General features: G+C 44.9%; 1 protein-coding gene and 1 pseudogene across 1 annotated transcript in view; both read left to right on the forward strand.

The window, feature by feature from the left end:
- Window positions 1-24,490, forward strand: part of CALN1 (calneuron 1) — a 408,758-nt gene that overhangs the window by 269,479 nt on the left and 114,789 nt on the right. The window lies entirely within an intron of this gene.
- LOC123934301 lies at window positions 1,517-1,645 on the forward strand (annotated as a pseudogene).

Below are 24,490 nucleotides of genomic sequence, written 5' to 3' on the forward strand. Positions count from 1 at the left end.
TGGGTCAGGTCTCCTACTGGGGAAGAAGTTCCCTTTTGCTACATTTCACAGATAAGCTAACACAAAGTCTAATGAAAGGGACTCTTGTCATGAGGCTGTTAACCATTATGATCCGTTCTAAAGGCTGAGCAGGTTGTCCTGAAGTGCGTTCTGCCCTTTCTAGGGGACCATAGACATAGGCTTGGAGAATCCAGACTTGTTTTTCATGGATCCGGACAACATTGCTAGGAGGGGTGGGAGAACCAAGTCCTCCCGAGAAGTAAAAAGGTCTCCTTTTCTCTCCAGGATTGTATATTCCAGTATTGCTGGGCTTAACTAATAAGGCCCCTGACAAATGAGAAAACTGTCCACAGGGGCCTTGCTGAGTTGTTTTCAGACAGGCCAGTATGAGAGCACTGTGAGAAGCCCAACTCCCAGTCCACTAAGTCCATCAGGAGGTATAGGACTCTTCTCTACTGACCTCATTCCCACTGTCTGCTACTGGCCAGTGGCCCCTGAGAATAAACTGCCCCCAGTTCAGGGATTTGTGCATTAGAAACCAGATGATAGAATAAGTGACTCCCCATGGGAGGCCTGATATGAAAAGCCATACTGTTCTGGTGGATTTAAGTGTCATCAGCATGGAAAGGGTAGTTCTTGCCTAGGGGAGAATTAACCTGTGTATTTTCCATGTCACAAAGACTGGGGATTTTTATTTATTTTTATTTTTTAAAAAGATTTTATTTATGGGGTGCCTGGGTGGCTCAGTGGGTTAAAGCCTCTGCCTTCGGTTCAGGTCATGATCCCAGGGGCCTGGGATCGAGCCCCACATCGGGCTCTCTGCTCGGCAGGGAGCCTGCTTCTTCCTCTCTCTCTGCCTGCATCTCTGCCTAGTTGTGATTTCTCTCTGTCAAATAAATAAAATATTTTTTAAAAAAAATCCCTTAAAAAAAAAAAAGATTTTATTTATTTATTTATTTATTTTACAGAGAGAGCACAAGGAGGGAGGATGGCAGATAGAGGGAGAGAGAGAAGCAGGCTCCTCGCTGAGTAGTGAGTGTGATGTGGGCTTGATCCCAGGACCCTGGGATCATGACCTGAGCTGAAGGCCATCACTTAACATACTGACCCACCCAGGAGCCCCGACTAGGTGTTTTTAAGTAAGTCCCCATGGAAGAGAGAGTGGAGCAGAGAGAAAGGAACTGGGATGGGGCACCAGTTGATCAAGGAGTAAGATGCCTTCATCGACCCTTGTGTGTGGTGTGGCGTCTCCAGCACATCTATGTCTTGGCCGGGCTTGGTTTCCAGGGCAAGTAGAAAATGAAGCCTATGGCACAAAATGGAAGTTGCAGAAACAGACCCACGTGAGGTCTACAATGAGTTCATTTACGGCGATGGTGAACCTATAGTGCAGTGAAGGAAAGATGGCTTTTCCAAAGGTGTTAAGTCTGGACCCCTATCTTATACTGTGAACAAGTATCAACTCCAAGTACAGTGTAAATCTCAGTGCAAAAACTAAAAATAATAAGGCTTCTACAGCTTTGTGCAGTGACATTATTGTAGCCAATGAGGTTTATCCAATGCACAATTATTGCTAATTGAAAAATAATAAGGCTTTTAAAAAAGAATATGGGAGAGATCTTTATGACCTTGGAGAGGAAAAGAGTTTTGAAACCGGATACAAAGAGCAGCCATCATAAAGGAAAAGACTGACGGTGAAGACTATATTTAAAATAAACTCAGTTGGGGGTGCCTGGGTGGGGTAAGCATCTGGCTCTTGATATCCGCTCCGTCTTGATCTCAACCTTGTGAGTTCAAGGTCTACACTGGACTCCATGCTGGGTGTGGAGCCTGCTTCAAAAAGAAAATAAAGTCAGTTCATGCAAAGGCACTAGTAAGACGAGTCAAAAAAACCAGTCACAGGTTGGGAGAACATACATACATGTAAGACACACACACACACACACACACACGCATACATACATATATAAAGGGACAGCTCCAAAATATATGAAGAATAACCAAGAAACCAAGAGACAAATACAGGCGGCCTGATAGAGAAATAGACAAAGACTAGAATAAGCTCCTCACAAAGGAGTAGATTCAAATGACCCACAAACTTACAGGAAGATTACCAGTCACTGGGTAAATGTGAGTGAATTTCACAGTGAGAGGCTCTAATCCTGTGTACGGAGCAAGCACTCAGAGTGTCACTGAAGATTGTGCCTGGCGCAGCTGTCTGTGATCTCCAAGACGTGAACACCAGCAGGTGGGTTGGGGAACTCGGGCACCACCGAACGGACAGTCACAGGTCTGTCATTTTTATTCTCTGACCCAGACTCGAAGACAGCCCCAAGCTCCCAAAGTGCACACGAGGTGCAGAGAGAGACCTCTGGAGAACACTTGTTTTGGTCTGCAGGATTGGAAGCAGACCCTTACAAGACAGAGAGAATGGGGGATGCCCTGCTCTTTGTGTGTATGTTTGCCATTGTCTTCTGGCCCTGACGCAGAGAGGGCTGTGATGGCACCAGCATCGTGGTAGGTCTTTGCACCAGGACCTTGGGAGGAATTGTTATTTTATCGTTATTTTTCCCACTTCCTCTACTGTCCAGCTGGTTGCCTTTTCCCCTCCTCTCTGTATCTTCTCTGTCCTCCCACAGATGCAGCTGTGGAAAGCATACAGTAGAGTGAGGAAGTTGAAGCTCTACTTGCTAGCCAGAAGGCCAGGAAGGGAGGCACTGAGCACAGAGCACAGAGGAGGGGGCCTTGAAAATGCAACAGCATAAAGTCACATGAACTTCTGGGCTCATTCCCAGGTCACTCAAGCATGGATCTGATTCTGAACAGCATCATAAAGGCTTTGAGGACTGGTTCATAGTGTAGGCAACCTCCCCGGTTGTAGACCTGCCAGTGGGTCACACATGCCTAGGACAATCTGAAGAGCGCTGCAGAGGTTTTGTAAACTGAGCTGATCTTAAAAGCACAGGGAGTAAATCAGAACTCGTAGCCTTGGTACTGGGCAAAGATCTTCATGACCTTGGTTGAGCAGAGTTCTTAGGTATGACACCAAAGCGCAACCCATGAAGGGGAACGAATGAATTGGGCCTCACCAAAAATAAACCTTTTAAGGCAGATTGATGAGATATCAACTCACACTAGTTGGATCGGCTGTTTTCAAAAAGGTGAAAATAGCTGCTGGGGAGAAAAGGAGCCTGTGTGCACTGTTGACGGGGATGAAGTGGAGAACAGTATGCAGGTTCCTCACAAAATTAAAAATACAGCCATTAAAAAAGCAGTTTCACTTCTGGGTATTTACCTGAGAAAAACAAAAAACAGCAGTTCAAAGAAATATATGCACTCCTGTGCTCATTGCAATATTATTTACAACAGCCAAGATATGGAAGCTGCCTGAGTGTCCATCAGTGGACGAATGGGTACAGATGTGTGCACACATGCACGTGCAGCCCCCCACACACACACTGGAATATTATTCAGCCATTAGAAGAATGAAATCCTGATACTTGTGACACCATGGATGGACCTAGAGGGTATAATGCTAAGTGAAATGAGTCAGGCACGTAAAGACAAGTAACTGTATGATTTCACTCATACGTGGAATTTCAGAAAACAAAACGAATGAACAAAACAAAACAGAAATGGACTCATAGGTACAGAGAACAATGTGGGGGCTAGCAGAGGAGAGGGGGTTGGCAGAATATGGTTGAAATAGGTGAAGGGATTTGAGAGGTAGAAACTTGTCATTGTAAAATGATTAAGTCTCAAATTGTAAAATACAGCATGGGGAAATATTGTCAATAAAATTGCAATAACTTTGTATATAAGCAACACGTGGTAATTAGACTCTTTGTGGGGATCATTTAATATATTAAATTATCAAATCGTGGGGCTCCTGGGTGGCTCACTTGATTGAGCCTCTACCTTCAGCTCAGGTCATGATCTCAGGGTCCTGGGATTGAGCCCCACATCGGGCTCTCTGCTCTGCTTCCCTCTCTCTCTCTCTGCCTGCCTCTGCCTACTTGTGATCTCTGTCTCTCTGTCAAATAAATAAATGAAATCTTTAAAGTATATATATATATTAAATTATCAAATCAGTATGGTGTACACCTGAAACTAATAGAAAATTGTGTGCCAATTATAGTTCAATGGGCAAAAAATAATGAAAATAAAGAATCAAAAGTTATTGCTTTGTAAAAAAGAATAATAACCCTGACAGGGGAATGAAAGGAGAACCAGAGTGGGAGAAAATATCTGTAAATTACACATCAAAAATGGACTCATATTCAGAATATACAAAGAACTGTCAAAAATTAACAGTGTATATAAACAGCTCAATGCGAAAATGGGCAAAATATATGAACAGACACTTCACCAGAGAAGATACTTGAAAGAACAGAGAAGAATAAACACATGAAAAGACACTAAACATCATTAGTCATTAGAGGGCAATGCAGTTAAAACCACAGGCAGGTACACCTGTCCGGATTGCCTAAAATAAAACAAGCAAACAAGTGAAACCAAAAACTCTGATAACACTAAATGTGGGTGAGGATTCAGAGCCTCTGGAACACTGAGACATTGCTCATGGAATGCAAAATGGTACAACCACTCTAGAAAACAATGTGGCAGTTTCTTACACAGTTGAACATGTGATTAACACAGGACCCAACACCCTACTAAGTATTTACCCTAGTTGAGTTAGAAACCTGTGCACAGACATATGTTGACTTGCACCTGAATGTGAATAGCAGCTCTTTTCACAATTGCCCAAAACTGGAAATGACCTACATTATGTATCAGCTGGTAAACAGACCAACTCTGGTATTTTTGTAGTGCACCATTGCTCAGCAACAAAAAACTGAGTAAACTATTAATATATGTAGAAATGTAAGTGAATCTCAAAGGCCTTTAGGCTGAGTGTAAAAAGCTCATCTTAAAAAAAGATATATATTGGGGTGCCTGGGTGGCTCAGTGGGTTAAGCCTCTGCCTTCAGCTCAGGTCATGATCCCAGGGTCCTGGGATCGAGCCCCACATCAGGCTCTCTGCTCAGCAGGGGGCCTGATTCCCCACCCCCTGCCTGCCTCTCTGCCTCCTTGTGATCTCTCTGTCAAATAAAATCTCTTAAAAAAAAAAAAAAAAAAAAATATATATATATATATATATATATATATATATATAGTATGAGCCCATTTATAGGACACTCTGGCAAAGATAGGATTATAGGGACAGCAGACCGAGGAGTGGTTGTCAGGATTTGGGGGTGAGGGATGAGTTTGACCACAAAAGGATACACAAAACTCTTTTGCGAGATGTGGGAACTTTTCAGTATCCTGATTATGGTGATGGTTATAATGGTCTCCTGGGCCTTAAGAGAAGACCATGAGTTGGGGCACCTGGGTGGCTCAGTCGGGTAAGCATCTGACTTCTAGGTCATGATCTAAGGTCCTGGGATCAAACCCCACATCAGGCTTCCTGCTCAGCAGAGAACCTGCTTGTCCCTCTCCCTCTTCCCTTCCCCCTTCTCCTACTCTCTCTCTCTCTCAAATAAAAAATAAATAAATAAATAAAATCTTTAAAAAAAGAGCATGGGCGCCTGGGTGGCTCAGTCATTAAGCATCTGCCGAAATCAAGAGTCCAACACATAACCGACTGAGTCACCCAGGTGCACCCCAAATTTTCAGTCTGAAAATGAAAACACTTCTACTTTCCCTCCCCCATTCAAAAAGTTGATAACAGCAACAACAACAACAAAAATCCAAAGACTCAACCAGCTCATTTCTGTCCAAGTCACCCCCTGGAAATTGCATTCACCTGTCTGAGAACGGAAGTTACTTAATCTTAGGGGCTCGTGATTGGTGAGCTGAGGGCATCTGGTGTTTTCTGTGATCAGAGCAGGTGATGGTAAGCTGAGAGCCTTGCAGCGGTGGAGGGGGGAGTGTCAAGGACTGAGAGTGGTGTCTTGGGCAGGGTGGGGGGAGGGTAAAATATTTCATTCTTAAGTTCCGAACCACCAAAGACTTTGTTTTCTTTTTCAACCCTTTTTGCTTTCACGTTTATGCTTTTATCTCAGATTGCCTCATGTTTTCATCGGTCCAGAATCAATAATGATAAATCTCTTGCTGTCAAGGAAAATTTCAGCTTTAACCATGAATCAAAGAGTCACCGTCCCACCTACCTCCTATCAGCCTCACCAAAGAGAGTCAATCAAAATTCTTTCACAGAAAATGAAAAGAGGATTGTCAATCCCAGCCAAGAGGCGGCTAGGTTATTTCAGAGTCCTAACCTTGACTTTGGCTAGGATGGAAACAAGATGATTAATTGCAGATTCCCTTCTAGTGTCTCCTTTAGCTGTCCTCACCCTCAACCAATTCATGGAGCTCCCTGTGAAGCGAGGTGAAGGGACAAACTATCACAAATAAAATAAAAATGCTCCTGGCTTCCCGTATCTGCATGGCTAAGTTCAGTCAAGACTTTGCGTTGGAATAACGCAGAAGCATAAGATTTTCAGATACCCGGATCTGCAGTCTTTCCGGTTGCTGCCGGCCCCCCCACACCCCCCCCCCCCCCCCGCAGCATCTGCGTGTGCGTAGTCAGGTCATGCTAGCATCTGTTTCCAGCCTGGGTGGCTCTTCGGAGTCCCAAAGCATCCTGATCCTATGGAGCCCGGGCACCCTCAAGCCCTTAGATCCATCCTATATGCTGACTCAATATTAACCAGTTTTTTTTAAAGAAACCAGTGTGCCATGTTCCATGTCCCACACAGAGCAGTGGGAAAAGCACTCATGTTGCGGTCTAACAGACCTGGTTTTGAACCCAACTGTACCATTTACTATGTAATTTCTAAATTCGATAACTTACAGCCTTCCCTTATAAAGTAGGAATTGTGGCCACCTCCCTGACCATTATGAGGCTTAGGGAGAGAACACGTATCAAACGTTCTTCAGCTTCTCTCTTCCCACTGTAACATCCCATTAGGGTACAAACCTCCTAAGACAACTCTCACCCTAAAAACAGCAAATGAAACTCTGTTCGCACCCTTGCCCCTCTAGCTTATAACTCATTTCTCTTCTCCCCTCCGTGGATAACCCTTCTGAAGAGTAGTCTGCACTCACTCACTGCCGTCCATCTGTCCTCACTTTGACTCCTGAATTCGATCTGGTCGGCCCGATTTCCATCCCTGCTACTCCATAAAAAACTCTAGTCAAGGTCCCTTGAAGTTGCTAACTAACCTCCATGTTGCTAAATCCAATGGTCCATTTTCAGTCCATCTCTTCTGGGTCTTCCGGCAGACCTGGCATGGTTCGTCATGCCCCCTTCCTTGAAACACTCCTTCCACTTGGTTTTCAGAATGGTGCATGCTTCTTCCTCCCTCTCATCTGCTTCTCCAGATCCTCTACTGCGTCTCCTTATCCCACGGCACTAAACCTCAGAGGATCCGGACTGTCCTTGGACTCATTTCATTGTCGACCTCACCCATACCTGTGGGTTTAAATACTTCTAAATGCTGAAGGTGCCCAAATTCTTAATTCAGACATTTCCTCTGAACTCCAGACTGCTATAACATCCTCTCTTGGATATTGTCACTTGGTCACATCTTAGATACAGCCACTTTGTCATGTATTGCACATCAGCAAGTCCTGTTGAAACGAGTCCAGCATCTGGCTACTTCTCCTCATCTCCGGGTCCAAGCCACCATTGTCTTTTGCTTGGATTAGTGCAGTAGCCTCTTCACTGATCTTCCCGTTTCTATCCTTGCCTGCTGCCCCTTTACTAATACAATTAGACTTAAATTATAATGTGAGACAGCTTATGTCACTCTTTGGCTCCCCCTTTGTCTTTTTGAAAATTGAAATCCTCCGTGGTGTGCCTCTGCTGCCTTTGCTTCTGTTCCCTCTCTGCTGTAACTGCCCTGGCCTCTTGGCTGCTCCTCAAACACATCAACCAGGTACCTGCCTCAGGGCCTTTGCACTTGTGATTTCTTCTAGTGGGAAACCTGTCCCTCAGACACCTCAGGGCTCATTTCCTTGTTCTCTTTATATCCCTGCCCATGTGTTAGAGAAGTTTTGTTGGCCTCACTGTATTAAGTAACCACTCCTTTCCTCCTTACCCTCTCTTGGCTCTCTTCATCCATCTTGTTGCACCTTAATTTTCTCCATGACACTTTTCACAATCTGTCGTAAAATACCACTTTTCACTAGTTTATTTTCCTCCCTTATTAAGAAGTAAACTCATTCAACAAGTTATGCTCTGTTCCAGTTTCATTGTTTAACCAAATGGTTCAAAAATTCCCATTTTTTAGTCACCTCCCAAGGACATTGTGAGGAATAGACATGATAACACATATAGAAATGCACTGGGGCACCTGGGTGGCTCAGTGGGTTAAGCCGCTGCCTTCGGCTCAGGTCATGATCTCAGGGTCCTGGGATTGAGTCCCACATCGGGCTCTCTGCTCAGCGGAGAGCCTGCTTCCCTTCCTCTCTCTCTGCCTGCCTCTCTGTGATTTCTCTCTGTCAAATAAATAAAATCTTTAAAAAGAAAAAAGAAATGCACTGAAAATAATTAAAAGTGCTATCTGGATGTAAGGCATTAATTCTGTCATCACCATTATTAATGAAGATTGCAGGGGGTTCCTGCTTCCACCCTCCTTGGGTAACTGCCTATAGGAAGTCTTCTCTTTTTCTTACAACTGGGGGAAAAGCTGGCATGTCTCCTCATAGACCAACAGACAAGATAGATGAGGCTGCTGATGGAGGCCAGGAAATGGAATGAGTGGCTGTGGGCAAACCGCAGTGTGTGTCGGAACCTCAGTTTCCAAAATAGCAAAAGTGAAGTATGCATGATATTTCTCTGCCATGACTCTCAGAGTTGATAAGATCAGAAAAAAACCCAATAGGCAAATGCTTGGTCTATGCAGTAGATCTGGCAAGGTGACGAGGTACAGACTGCTGACGCCAACACCTTTTGTGCATACCCTATGACCTTGGGTGAGTTATTTTACTCCTCTGTTCCTCTCTTTCCTCCAAGTGTACAGAAGGGTGCTAACAGAACCCATCTCTTGGGGTTGAAATGTGGTTAACTGCAAAGCACTTAGAACAGTTACCTGGAGGTTCTAATAAATGTTGCCTATCTTTATTCTTATTGTGTTGTTATTTGCAGAGTATGAAGTTCCATACAAAAATTTTTTTTGTCTTATCATATGTTCTTTTTAGCTGGGGCCAATGAGAAGTGGTGAAAAAATTAGGGCATCTCATTGATACACATCTATGGAACCATAGCTACCCAGTAGAAGCATCTTAAAGAGATGTTTAACTAATGACCAAAGTCAAAGTTACATATATATATGCTCCCCTCTCAGTCTTTCAGAACTCGTTTGATGTCCTTTGATAACCCTGTCAGGGAAGAACACGTGGCAGAAATCAGAAGATTCAAGAACTCTCTGATGTAAAGTTAGAGATAATAGGAAAGTTGGGTCAGCATGAGCTTGATTTGCCCCCAGACTGTGATTAGAATTATAGATTCCACAGGGGTCTTCCCAAGAGGATCTGAGGTGTGCATTAGATCTTTATAAGTGACTTCCCTTCTTTGAGTCTGAGTTTCTGCATTGCAAATTTGAGAGTATTAATAACTGCCCTGAAAATATGGCAGTCACTCTCCATTCCCATCCCACCCTGGATTCTCTAGCAGTAATGAATTAATGGCAGTTGTTCCAATAAGCTAGGTTCTCTCTCAACTCTGAGCCTAAGCTTTTTTCCACACTGCCAACCTTAACCCCAATTTGCCTTTCAAGACCATCCCTAGCTTTCATTTCCTCTGGGAGAGGGGTCCTTTCTCTGTGCCTCTCTAGAAACCTATGCCCACTGCCATCAAAGCACTTACCACATGAAATGAAAATTAGTCTCTCTCATAAGCTTGCAAGCCCTGCTAAGCATTTGACGCCTGGTACCCAGCACAATGCCTAGCACACAGACGGCACTCAGTATATAGTTCTTCCTCAGAAGATTTTATTTATAACCATTCAGTGTTCTTTTACACGTTTTGGAAGACTTAGTATGCAGGTAGAGGACCATAACACCTTAGAAAGCTAAAAGCACTATAAAAGAATATATATTAAAAATGAGACAGATCTTTCAGAAAAAGTTTGGTGATGTAGAGAAGACAAAAGAGGTAATGGCATCTTTCATCCTACCAAGGAGACAGCGATTATATTAACCTGGAGCGTTCATTTAATCTCTTTCCAATAATAAATCCTATTCTCTCAACACAAGCGTGTGTAGATAGTGTGAATTTAAACAGTGCAGGCTGCCAGGCTGTGGGGACACAGAGATGAACAACGAGGTGTAGGAGGTAAGCCATAGGCACTGACAAGTCAAAGCAGAAAGTACAGACGACTGGGGTGCCTGGGTGGTGCAGTCGGTTCAGCACCTGACTCTTGCTTTTGCCTCAGATTGTGATCTCGTGGTCATGGATTCGAGCCCCCTATGGGGCTCTGTGTTCGGTGTGGAATCTGCTTCAGATTCTCTCTCCCTCCCACTCTGCCTTTCCTGCTTGTGCATGCACACTCACTCTCATAAATAAATATAATCTTAAATGAGACAGAAGCACACAGGCATTTATGAAAATTCATAAGGGGTCGTGCATCTACCTCTAGAGGAGTCAAAGATTTTATGGTGATGATTTGAGGAGTGAGTAGAAGATGGGCAGCTTATGGTGGACTTTGCGTGGGAAGGTGAGGACGCAGGGAGCACATAGCGCTGAGCTGACGAAAGCTTGGTGGGACCTTGGTTTTAGAAAGGATAATCTAGCTGGTGGGACAAGGTGGGCAAGTCTGGAGCCTGGAGCAGAATAAGGATGCTCCTGAGGTTATCCAGGTAAGGGCTGAGAGGTCTCACGTAGATGGAGGGCAAGGGGTGAAAAGCAAAGACACCCTAGAGGAGGAAATTATTCCATGGGAGGTCACCGGGGGACGTGCAGGCACGAGGGATGGAGCCAGGAGTGCGAGGGCACTAGGCGTGAGGATTTCATGGCCCGGGCACGTGCCCCCAGCTTGCTTCTGATTTCTTCAATTTAGCAATTGCAGTCAGTGCATCCAGTTCAACAGATCAGTGACTTGATGGAGACACAGGGAGGAAGCTGTTGGGATGGCTAAGCTAGTGCATTGTTCATGCCTCGGCAAGCCATTGTTTCCCTCCAAGATGCCCCAGAAAGCAGGCTCGGTTCTGAGGTGGTCCTCTCTGCTTCCCACTCTGCAGTCAGCAGCTGCAGCTGTTAGCTTGGGCAAGTGATTGATGGGTTGATCCTGCCTCCCAGTAGGGGAGTTGGGGGGGTACAGGCTGCAGCAGTGTGAGAAACTGGAACACAGAAAAAGCTGGGGAAGGAGGAAGATACACCATCGTCCGGGTCCTTGAGTGCATTGTGAAGTCAAGGGCTTTGGCTCAGGATGAGCCGAAGCTGCTGGCTTTTCTGGTTATATCTGTGTGGTCTTAGTGTGGAAGGTGACACCTGCAAGTCCAGAGAGGAAGCCAAACTGCTCGCTGAGTTCCCGCAGAAGCTGGGGAGCCTTGTTTCTGCTCTTTACTATTTCGCTGGACATGAAGTATTTTCCCGAGGCTTCCTGGTGCCAGAGTGCTTTGATGGAATTCCCGTGGGGATCCAAAAAAGCTGTGTGGTGCTCTAGGGGCAGCTATGGCTGTTATCCCTAGATGACATCCCTAGAGACTGGGGGCTCACTGGGCGTGGCTGGTGAGGGCAGGCTTCCTGGAGGAGGTGGCGTGGCTTGGAAAGGAATGAGAAGGTGGAGCTGGCTTTATCAAGAACTGAGGAACTGGCATTCTTTGTAGGAGGAATAACAAGTTCAAAGTCCTAAGGTGGGAGAACTTGGCATGTGCCCAGCACAGCAAGGCAACTGGTCTGGTTAGAGTACAGAGAGGCAGGAAGGTGGGCCAAGGCAGACTCGTGGGAGCACACGGCCCATCCTAAGGAGTGGGGAAGCATTGTCAGTTTGAGCAGGCGTATCCTGATTTGGAATCATGGTTTTCCAAAAGCTGACTCCAGTGTCTGTGCCTATCAGAGGGTGAGGACAGAGTGAGGGAGAGTAGGAAGTAGATTCTTCCAGCAAGAAATAGTCTGGAATATTAAAAAAAAAAATCATGGTAGTGGGGTTCGATACCTAGATCCTTGTCTCAACCCTTGTTCCTATCCAGTGTGACCTTGGACCAGCCCCTTTGCCTCAGCGTCCCCATGTATAAAATGATGGAGTTGGAGTGGGTCCCACACGGGGTCCTTTTCCACTTGCCCATGCCTGAACGTTGGGATGAAACAGGTATGAGCAATTGTCCGTACGGAGTTCTTTCCAAACGGTCAAGGAACAGCGTCCTTCCTCTGAATGTCCATCATACTTATGGCCAGCTCTCCAGTCTAGACCGCCTAGAAACACATTCTAGTGCATCCCTGAGAAGCGCCAGTGAGGCCTTCCTCAGAAAGTCATGGTTCCCTGCTGTCACGGGAGTGATGCCGAGCATTTTGAAGGCCTGTCAGGTCAGCTCTTGCCTGCCGTGTGCCCCATGGAGGAGCCTTTGCTGGCAGCCAGGAGAAGAGACTGCCCCCCTTCTGCCTACCCAGAGCCGAGTCGGTGAAGGAGAGCAGTGCCTTCTCTGCAGACCTTCACACCTTGGCCTAGCCCCACTGCTGAGTCACCATGCTGCCTGCCATCTCTCTAAGGGGTGCTGATTCGGTCTCCCCTCCTGTCATGCTCCACAGCCCTATCTTTTGTGAGCCAGGAGGATAGGGGATCCCCTGAGCAAAATCTGGGCATCAGTCCCCTCTGTGAATATACCCACCACTTCAGATCTACCCTTATCTCTACCTCCCTGGAATGGGGAAGAGGAAAGCACACCCACACCCTAAGATAGGCCTATTTTGTGACGTTTTCATCTCCATTGCTAATGACTTCTTTGGCCTTCATCTTAACTAGTCCAGGCATCTTGCTTTGAGGCTAGAGATCTTGAATTCATCCATACACCTGCCTGTTTCCGTCTTCGTTCTAAATTAGTCCTAACTAGAAGGAAAGGCAAGAATCCGATGGCTGGCCTGGAAGTTTCCTGGGAAGACTTGAGGCCAACCCGGAGGATGGATAGATTCAGAGATACTGCAGAGGGAGGGGGGACGGGGGCTGGATAACGAGGACACATGGTTCATGAGCTACAGCAGTGAGTTTTAGAAGCTGCCAGGAATCATGGAGAAAAGCTAGCTTAATCTGTTCAAATAGTAGTCCTTAGAACAAGTCACATGTCAACAACAAGAGTTTAGTAATACCAAAGAAGAGGTCAGTTTGAATAGTTGGGGGCCCTTTACTCTTGTTGATTTTTCTGATCACAGCTGCATTCTGGGAACAGTATTACAAAGCAGCCCGATTTATGTGAATTTTTTTTAGGGAAAAAAATAGCTTCGTACAAATTTTTTTTTTCATTTTTAAGTCCAATAATATTTTCAGAAACTGCAGAACAGGCAGTGGTACAGGGAAACTGCATGGTGATTTGTGGGTTAAATTCCTGCTCTCACTTTTATTGTAGGTATTTGTAGCTTAAACAGGTTGCTCAAGCCTAGTCTGTAAAGTGACCATAGCTCACCGTGCGGTCACACTGCCTGGATCAGGAGCAGAAAACTCCTAGCACGAGCTGGTACCCGGTAGATACTCAGGGAGCGGTGGTTATCGTTTGTAATGGCGGCCACTTCCCTCGGGTTTCGGATGTCACAAAATTACTTCCTTGCCTTCACACACCTGCCCTGGAGTCAAGAGCAGGAGGCCTGGTTCTAGTCTGTGTCAGGTACTGGCATATGCCTAAAGCCTATTTTCCACGCCAGGGAAAAGAAGGAAAGAAGGAGAGAGAGAAGAAAGAGAGAGGGAGGGAGGAAGGAAGGAAGGAAAAGGAAAGGAAGAGAAGAGAAGGAAGGAAGGAAAAAGGAAGGAAGGAAGAAAAGGGCTTTGCAGGGCTTCCCTCACTAAGATGAGTGTAGAAGAATTATGCGTCATATAAAAAGTTCTTAGAGTCCTCTGCATGTAAGACAATCCATAAATTCAGACCACTTTTATCACCACCACTATTTTTATATGATTTGGATCTTGTTACTCAAGGTCTTTGGAAACAGACGAAAATAGAAATGTGTGAAGATACCCTGATTTCCCTCCCGTTGGAGGGAATTTTTCCTCATGATGTTATTCAGCTAATTAAAAGGAAATGAACCCAGAGCCTGCCATTTCCCAAGGGTCTGCTATTTCCAGAAATGCTTTGGGACCCAAACTGCCTAACTGATCTACAGAGTAGGGACTCAGGCTTCTGCCAGGGGCGATGCCCACTGCGGCCCATGCCCCATCCCTGTCCTCAGCAGAACCCCACGGAGGGGACAGGGCCCCCCGGAAGCTCCACTGTGTTACCTCGTCTGACCTCCTGGAGCATCTCGGGTCTGCCTTTGTTTTCATCCTGTATTGTCTTGTCGCAGTACTTAAGTGTGTCATTTGTGTATCTTGTTTACTTTGCTAGATTTCAATGCGGTCCCATCAAAGAGACGCCATTCATGTGGGGTTTTCTTCCCTTCCCTGTTTTCCAAGAATGCTAGGAGGCAGATACCAGATTGGCGCCCAGTTTCTTCATCAACACAGGTCGGAGATCAGAGGGAGGGTGGCCAGTGTTTGTAAACACAACAGATGGTCAACCTGGGACGTTTTCAGTAATCGACTGACTCGTAATTAATTAATAACTAAACAGAAACTGCTGTCTTAAAAATAACGTAGAAGCGACTGGGTGGTTCAGTCAGTTAAGCATCTAGTTCTTGGTTGTGGCTCAGGGCATCCCAGGATCCTGGGTTGGGGCCCTGTGTCCGGCTTTGTGCTCAGCATGGAGTCTGCTTGAGGTTCTCTCCCTCTCCCTTTGCTCCTCCCCACACTCACACACGCTCTTTCTCTCTCTCTCTCTGTCTAAAAGATTTTATTTATTTTAAAAGATTTTATTTATTTATTTGACAGACAGAGATCACAAGTAGGCAGAGAGGCAGGCAGAGAGAGAGGGGGAAGCAGGTTCCCTGCCGAGCAGAGAGCTCGATGCGGGGCTCGATCCCAGGACCCTGGGATCATGACCTGAGCAGAAGGCAGCTGCTTAACCCACTGAGACACCCAGGTGCCCCTAAAATCTTTTTTTTTTTTAAAGGAGGAACTTAATCAGACACAATAGGCAAATTACTACATAAATTTACTCGGCCGGCTTACTCAACACCATAAACTTGTTATAAGCAAGATACTCGTTTAGGTCACTGAGCTCCTCCTAGGGGCAAGGCAGTAAAATTTTACTACCCAGGAATGACTACATTCATACCTAGAGCTTTGGTCTGTTTGTTTTGAGTGTAACTCTTTCAGGTGTGGGAGTCTTGAGCTCAGAAAGTTGAATTAATTATCCTTATCGGTTCTGGGCCCACCATGACCACGAAAAGGTCATGATCCTGGAAAGGTCCTAATTAAATAATGGGTATAGGTCCTGGGGGACGAGGAGCTCCCCGCACTGTCATTACTTACCTGATGATGTTTTCATCTGCGTCCTCACTCCCCCACTTCCGTCCCGACTGTGTATACCTACTCTGGGGGTTTGGCTAAGTGCCTTTGAAAGGGATAATGATTATTGCCAACTCTAACTTGGTTCACCAAGGCCCCATCGTTGTGAGCACTTTTCTGTGCTTTATCATTTTTAATCCTACCAACCATACTATGAGAAAAGTTCTTTTGTTGTTCTCATGTGACGTGTGAGGAACCAAGGCACAGATTACATTCAGTGACTTTCCCAAGATTCCCATTCGATGGCGGGGAGAGGACTCACCCAGGCTCCCTACATAGAAAGTGTCATCTTTGTAAGCTCTGCAGGACTGTATTTAACATATATCCAAACATTTAGTGTGTTGTTTTGTACATTTATGTTTTAAAAATGTGTTTGAATCTCATCATGCTACTACAAATCTCCATCCACACCTTGCTTTTCAACCTGTTAAGATTTAAACAATTGCTAAATGTACCCTTAGTTCATTGATTGCCATAGAGCATTCCCTTGTACTTGTCCATCCCAGTTAACTCTTATTTTCTTGGTGAAGGACACACACAATGTCTCCTTGTTCCTAATCCCCAAATATTGTTGACATAAACATCCTCATACTTGTCCCCCAGTAAACCTGTGTGAATTTCCTTAGACTCTGTCATTTGGACCAGGATTGCTGAGCTGTAAAATACCTATAGCCTGGCAGATTAATTGCTGGTATAGTGAAACCAGCTCGCCCATAGGCAGTATAAAAGATTCTCTCTTCCCCCAATTCTCATGAACACTTCTCTGACTTTCCAATTTCTACCCATTTGATTATTATAAAGTAGTATTATGCTGTTTTCATTTTCCTTTCATGACATTGAGCAGCTTGTCATAAACCTGTGGTTTGGTTTACCTTTCAGTGAATTGCTTATTCATGACTTTTGCCCATTTTCTATTCTGGATCCCCTATCTCGTTATGTCTTAGAGACCAGCTGTTGGTCAGTGTTGGAGGTTGTGGGTATTGCTTGTGCCTTCTGCCCTTCGGTCAGCTTTGTGGTGTCCTTTGTTGGATAAATTTCCAATGTGGGTATCATTATATCTGCTGACTTTTTGTTTCCATGATTTGAATTTGGATTTTGTTTTTAAAATAACTCCTCTAGGGACACCTGGGTGGCTCAGTCAGTTACGTGTCTGCCTTCGGTTCAGGTCAGGATCCCAAGGTCTTGGGATTGAGTCCCACATCGGGCTTCTTGCCCAATGTGGAGCCTGCTTCTGCCTCTCCCTCTGCTGCTCCCCCTGCTTGTGTTCTCTTTCTCTCTTTGACAAATAAATGAAATGAAATGGAAAAAAAAAACTCCTCTAGACATCTACTTCTGGATATAACAGAGTGATTTTGTATAAAATTACTTATCAAAAACATCTCTTATTCAAAATGAGTGACTTATTTCCCCTGTGAGGGAGAGACCATGGCTTCCATTCATTCAGTCCCATTGTGCATATTTTTATCAGGCAATAGACTAGTTAAGAAAGTTATTTCTATGTACTGTGTATTTTGTACCTGTTTACACTTCTCATACTGATGTAACTGATATCTTGAAAAACAAATGGAGAGGAAACCATCCTATTAAAACCTAACTAGCACCAAAACAAACAAACTCATCCATTTTGGGTAAAGCTTCTATCATGAATTACTGTACAAGCTGGATAAAGACTAAAAAAAAAAAAAAAATCAGATGTTTGAAAACATTGGAAAGTAACCAAGACAACTTAAGATCTGAGGGTTCAGAAACTCAGAAAAGTAGGGTGGAACACTGAAATGAGCCTGACGTTTGCCTTAACATTTTATCTCTAGGGAATTTTCTATAACAGTATAAAGGTAGAATGGAAAACAATGGCTTTAAGCTTGTGGTATTCCCATAGGGATGAGTATACAAAGTTGGAGTTGAGGGCCACTAAGTCAGCCTGCACTTGAAGGGCCACTCTCCCAGGAAAAAGGACTGCATGAAATTTTACTTCAGGGCATTTGCCAACTTCTAAGTTGTAAATATGCCAGCTCAAGTTATCTTTCTAAGTTCTCCAAGGATAAATGTTAATCAGAGATTTTGTCAGTCTCATGGTGCTAGGGAGAGAAAAAAACAGGAGTTCAGGGTCTGCAAAGAAGGAGAAGACCCAGTGAACATCCCAGGCTTCCAGACAGACCCTTTATGGGACCTGCTCTAGAAGTAAGGGAAAAATTGGAGAAAAGCGTGAAACTCATCTTGATTGGCTTAAGACATGTGTCTGCGCTCTGTCTACCTGACAGAATGAAATTGAATCCTCCATGAATCAAGGTTAACCAGACATTCCAAGAGATGGGGCCACATGACCAAAATCAGTAGTGAATATATATGGTGGCAAGAGACCCAAAAATCAGCTACATCTGAATTATCACACATGGCTTCAAAATAACTATTATTAGTATATTGAAGGAAATATACAAAAAGATACAAAAACTTACCAGAGGCCTGGAATCATGGTATTTGTTTGTTTTTAAAGAAATGTTCAGATTAAAATTTGGAAATGAGAAACATAATTACTGAAGTTAATAGCCTCTTTAAATTAGACACAGCAGAGCATAGGATAAATGAATTGGAAGACAGAATATATCCAGATTAAAGCAAAAGAAAGATGATGATAAATATGGAAAGATATAATTAAAAAGTCTGTAACATATGTGTAATTGAGGTATCCAAAGGAGAATTGAGAGAGGACTGGGCAGACATGGTATCTGAAGAACTACCAACTGAAAAGTTTTCAAAACTGATGAAAAAATATCAAGCCACTTGTGTGCTTTACAGCTTAGGAGTTGACCAATGCCTTGAGGTAAAATTCATGTAGTCCTTTTTTGCCTAAGGAGCTCTATGGACCTTGATCAAGATAAATACAAAGACTATCGCATTTATGTACATCGCAGTAAAACTCATGAAAAATATGGACAAAGGAATCTTAAAAGCAGAGAAAAAGACATTCTCTTCCAAGGAGTGACAGCACTGACAGCTGACTTTTCCATAGAAATGATAAAAGTCAGAAGCCAATAAATGGAATCTGTAAAGTGCTAACAGGAAAAAAACCATATTGCAAAAACCTATACCCATAAAAAATACCCTTCAGAAATGAAACCGAAATAAAGACATTTACAGACACACGAAATTGAGAAGAATGTGTTGCAGCAGATCTGAACTTAAACTGCTAAGGAGAATTCTTCAGGTAGGAGTAGAATGATCCCAGATGACACGTGATGATTCAAGAAGGAATAAAGAGAACTAGAAAAGATTAAAAAATGTGGTACATGTGTGGGTAAAACTAATGAATACTGAGGGTATTAAACTATTGATAATATATGTGGGGTTTTAAATATGCATAATTAAAAGCATGGTAACAACAGCATGAAAAGGGAAGGAAGCAGATTGGGCTGTAGGCTTATAGGGTCCGTGCATTTTCTCAGAAGTGCTGAGTATGCTAATTCAAGACCATGCTTTATAGCTCGAGGATGCAATTAACACGGTGTTTTTAAGCCCAAATCTATCAGTGATGACAGCTTTCGAACGGACTAAATATTCTCATAAAAGGCAGATTTTTCAAACTGAAAAATCCAAGAGCCTGTATCTCTCAAAAGACACACACTGACTATAAAGATGCAGGAACATTGTAAATATAAAAGCAAAGAATAGGTACCCAGCAGACAGGAGCCTAAAAAACAAAAAGTGGCATAGTTATGTCAGTATCGAAGTGGAATCTAAGACAGGGAGCATAACTAGAGATGGAAAGGTCAAGTCAACAGGAACATATAGCACGCCTAAGATTTCTGTGCACTGAATAGCATGGTTTCACAATTTATATAAAATAAACCCTGGTTAGAAACAGGTCCACCGTTGTGTTTCTCAACCTCAGTAAACTTTTTAGTAACTGTTAGAACCAGCAGGCACTTCCTCGGTGAGGATGTGAGAGATTTGAACATCATGAACAACAAATGTGTCTCAGTTGATAATAAAACAATCCACCCAGCAACGGCACATCGTATGGTGCCCTCAAGTGCATGTGGAACAGTCACTGATAGAGACCATGTGGGGGGAGTTAAACCGAGTCTCAACAAGTTTCAAAAGTGAAATAACGAAGTATGGTCTTTGACCACAGTGGAATTCAGCTGGAATACGGTAGCTGTGATCTCCGTATACACTGTGTATCTCCAATACACTCCCCCAAAAAAGTAAAAAAGAAGCTATGATAGAATGATCGTGTGGAATCCATACACCGAAAGGACATCTGTGTTTCTTGTTCTGTGGACTGCAAGTTTATTTATCTCCTTCTGTTGGTCATTGGTCTTAGGAATTTGTAGGAGATTTTAATATAATAAAATTAGTGTTTTTGATGTAATTTAAGTTTCAGGGTTTTTTGTATGTCAGTTGGCTTTTGCCTTTTTAAGTACATAGCAAAATTTCTAAAAATTCTTATGTAATCAGATTTGTAAAGCTTTCTTTCATGACTTAAGGATTTCATGTCATAGGAAATCCATCCCCACTCTATGTTCTTCTAGTACTCTTACGTATTTTTTTACATTTATTATTATTATTATTATTATTTGACAGACAGAAATCACAAGTAGGCAGAGAGGCAGGCAGAGAAAGAGGGAGAAGCAGGCTCCCCACTGGGCAGAGAGCCCAATGCGGGGCTTGATCCCAGGACCCTAAGATCATGACCTGAGCTGAAGGCAGAGGCTTTAACCCACTGAGCCACCAGGCACCCCCCCTTTTTTTTACATTTAAATATGCATCCACTTGGAATTGCAGCTAGCATATAGTGTGAGATGTGTGTTCAATACTTTTTCTCTAGATAACCCTTCTATATGCCATTACCATTCACCTATTGATGGTCATAAAAATGGTTTCCAGGATTTTGCTGTTACAGACTTGTCATTTTGAAAACTATGTATGTACAAGCAAAACTCAGGGGTATATTTATTGAGGTAGATTTGCTGGGTGAGAGAATTTAAAACTACCATTTAAATCCAGTGTTGCTGGGGTGACCAGGTGGCTCAGTGGGTTAAGCCTCTACCTTCAGCTCAGGTCGTGATCCCAGGGTCCTGAGACGAAGCCCTGTTTTGGGCTCCCTGCTCGGTGGGGAGCCTGCTTCTCCTCCCCTCTGCCTGCTGCTCCCCCTGCTTGTGCTTTCTCTCTCGCTATCTCATTATGTCTGTCAAATAAATCAAATCTTAAAAATAAATAAACCCAGTGTTGTCCTCATGAAGTTGATGCAGTAGGAGGTACAGGCTTCCAGTTGCGGAGTGAGTAAGTCCCAGGAATAAAAGACACTGCGATGGCATTGTCTTAGTGATGCACTGGGACACATTGTGTCTCAAGTGCACTCAAGAAGAAGAAGAAGATGGGGAGGAAGGGGAGAAGAAGAGGAGGAGGAAGAGGAAGGAGAAGAGGGAGAGGAAGGGAAGAAGAGGAAGAAGAAGAAAGTGAAGGAGGAAGAGGAGGAGGCAGGAGAAGGAGAAGAGGAAGAAGGAGAAGTAGGAGAAAAAAGTGGAGGAGGAGGAGGGGAAGCAGAAGAGGAGGACGAAGGAGAAGAAGTAGTAATAATAGTCGTAGTCGTAGTCGTACATGCCAGTGCCATCCCTGCTGCTGGGAAAGCTCCAGGATACGATTCGGGAAGGAAGCCAGCAGCCCGTCTGGATTTCCACATTAGCAGCAATCAGAACCCCACCCTTCGATCTCAGTGTATTGTTCTCTAGAGGTTTGTAGCACGCAGGGTAAGATCCTGGACCTGGGGATCTAGACGGGTGGAGGTGAACCCCAGTCCCAGCTCCAGCACTTCTAAGTAGTGTGACCCCAGCAAGTTCCTTCCTTCTCCTGCCTCTGCTTCCTTATATAAGAAACAGAGGAATTAGCCTGACTGCTGCACCTACTGTCTGTAAGCCCGTGGTCGTGACTGTAATGCCGGCACCTTGCACCATTCTGGCCTATGGCAGACACAGGGTGCATCACACCAAGCATCACGAAACACACTACCTGATGTTAGGGCTCCCTGACATGACTTGCCCTTGTCTGTCATTCGTCTAGCAGGAAGCTTAACATTTTCACCTGCCTCTACTCAGTCCATTTACTCTTTTATGAGAACTTTGCTGGGGCTCCTGGGTGGATTGGTCAGTTAAGGGTCTGGCTCCTGATTGCAGCTCAGGGCATCATCTCAGGGTCATGGGATCAAACTCTGTGTCAGGCTCTATGCTCAGTGGGATTCTGCTTGAGATTCTCTCTCTCTCTGCCCCTCCCCCTGCTCATCTCTCTCTCTCTCTCTCATCTCTCTCTCTCTCTCTCTCTCATCTCTCTCTCTCTCTCATATAAATACATAAATCTTTAAAGAAAAAAAAAGAATGTTGCAGAAAATCCTTTTTTTCTCCGTATTTTTTGCTTCCTTCCAGCACTGCACTTTAGGTTTAACCCTTCAGTCACTCTTCCATCCTGACAGCGTGGACTAACTACAAATAGTGGCATCTCTTGCTCCTGGAAGCCGGGGGCCATCCTGATGGGCTACCACCACGCCTCCCTCAGTTCTCGATGGATCTGGGTGCCAGCTCTCCCGGTGCTGTTTCCCTCCCGCACACTCTGCTCTCTAGACACATGCTCCCTAACGGGAAACTCTTAGAAACACCAGTAAATGAGCTCTTGCCCTGATTCCTGCTCTCTCCATCCCCAACCTCACTTCACTCATTTACCAGGTGTTTGCTGAGCACCTTCTTTGCTCGAGGCACCGAGGTTATATCCCTGAACACAACGGATACTCCAGTCCTTGTGCATCTTTCTCAGCAGGGTAGGGACAGCTACTTAACCTCTCTCTGGAGACTGTGGATTCAGAGTGCAGGTCCAGCGTTCCTGGTGGAGGGTAAGAAGGAAGCTTGCGTGGCTTGTGGGACCAGGAAAGGATGCAACCCCCATTTCTGAGAATCACTCTGGTTTTATCCCTTGGGCACATTACTCATTTTTTGTCTGCTTACCTCTCTCTTAATGTGCAAACCTCAACTCAGATGTTGTCTAAAATGTCCCACCTCTTCTGTCTACATGAGTCTATGTTGAAAAAATACAGACATGGATAAAATAAGAGTTCTTCTGGGGAAGGACAACCAGGTTGTTGGAAGCATAGGCTCTTTTTCATTTGAGTAGTGGGTGATGGGACCTGGATTTTATTTTCCTGACGAAGTCCAGATAAGAAGGCACGATACAGCTTTCAGATCTTTAAAGAGCTGCCCAGTAGATTTTGGAATTGGGGAACAAAATCGGCACATGCTTTCGGGTGGACTACAGGTGCAGGACACCGTGGGGACAAGCGCTCAGCAAAAAAGACACAGACATGCACACTGAGCCTCTGACACGGAGAGTCCGGGTGCCTTGGAAGCCAGGGTCCGTGTTGACCTCCCACCGGAACTTCCTGGAAGACCCCGGGGGACTCAGAAGTAGTGTCACTGGCCCTTCTGGCTTGGCGTTCAGTGCCGGGGGAGTGAAGCAAAGCCTCACGCACATCTGTTTCTAAGCAGTCAGATTTATGCAGCCGTGCCTTGGTGGCCCTGGGCACTGTTTATTGTTACATCAGACCTGTGGTTTCTGGAAGCCTTTTTCTGACCCAGCAGGCTATGCCCTTAGAGGCCTGGCATGGTTTCTAGTCATGCAGAGTAAAACTTCCAGGGCAGTATTTTAGGAACATCCCAGTCCTCTGCACAGCCTCGTCCAGCACACCTGGGAGTCTGCCATGCTGACATCACACCCCCACTTGCCTGCAGGGTCAGCGTGAGGTGACGGGGCAGGTTCCGTGAAGACCAGAGACTCCGGAAGGCACATGGAACTTGTGGCCGGCATTCTGCTGGGTGTCCCCAGACCTCCATGACCACTGGGCAGAGGGGGAGCTTCTCGTCACTCACAGCTGAAGGAGGGAGAAGGGGGAAGCAGTGGCCTTGTGCTGCGACGGGAGGGGTACGTCTTCACCCATTTCCGGCACAGCCGCTGGTCCGCTCTCCAGACAGCCTTGCTCCGGTGCGCTGCCTCCCCATTCCTCACCAGCGCCGCGACGTCCTTGTCTGTCTATCACTCCTGTGAGTCTCTTCTGCTCCCTGCTCTCAGTGCTTCGTGACAGTCCTCTCCCATCTAGGAGTAGATGAAACAACTCCTTTGCTAGATGGACATCAGTGTTAGCAGCCCTCTGTCCACTTGTTCTCCAGGAAATTCCCCTTGTCTGGGACCACACAAGCCTTTGCGTCTACAGACCCCGAGACGGCAACATCCACGCTGGGGACCTCAGCTTGGCATATCCCATGAGTACCGACGACCCTCCCCAGGGTGTCCCTCTATTCTGCTCAGTAGAGCCTTGTCAGATATTAGATGCATGCAGGGTTCTCACTGAGTATGATCTTTCTTCGATCATTCAAGGGTTTGGTTTGGGCAGGGAGGGTGTCATGAGAACCGTTGCTGATCGAGGAATTTGTTTACTCTCTTAACTTTCCAGTATAGCAACGTGTCAACCAGAGCAACCGTGTTGCACGTTAAATCTCTAGTACTTGTGCATCTTTAACTGAACATTTGTACCTTTCGACCATATTCCAGCAATGCACACTCTCCCTGTCCCCTATTTCTGGTAACCAGAAATCTGATCTCGTTTTTTATGAGGTTAGTTTTATTTTGTTTTATCCCACATATAAGTGGAAAATCTCATTTAAGATCATACAATGTTTGGGGCACCTGGGTGCCTCAGTTGGGTTGAACGTCTGACACTTGGTTTGGGTTCAGGTCATGATCTTGGGGTTGTGAGCTCAAGCTCCGTGTCAAACTCTGCACTCGGCAGGGAGTCTGCTGGAGGCTCTCTCCCCAGCCCTCCTCCTGGTCCTCCCCCTGCTCACGTGCTCTCTCTC

Source organism: Meles meles, chromosome 21 (genome assembly GCF_922984935.1).
Source record: "Meles meles chromosome 21, mMelMel3.1 paternal haplotype, whole genome shotgun sequence".
Lineage (NCBI taxonomy): Eukaryota > Metazoa > Chordata > Mammalia > Carnivora > Mustelidae > Meles > Meles meles.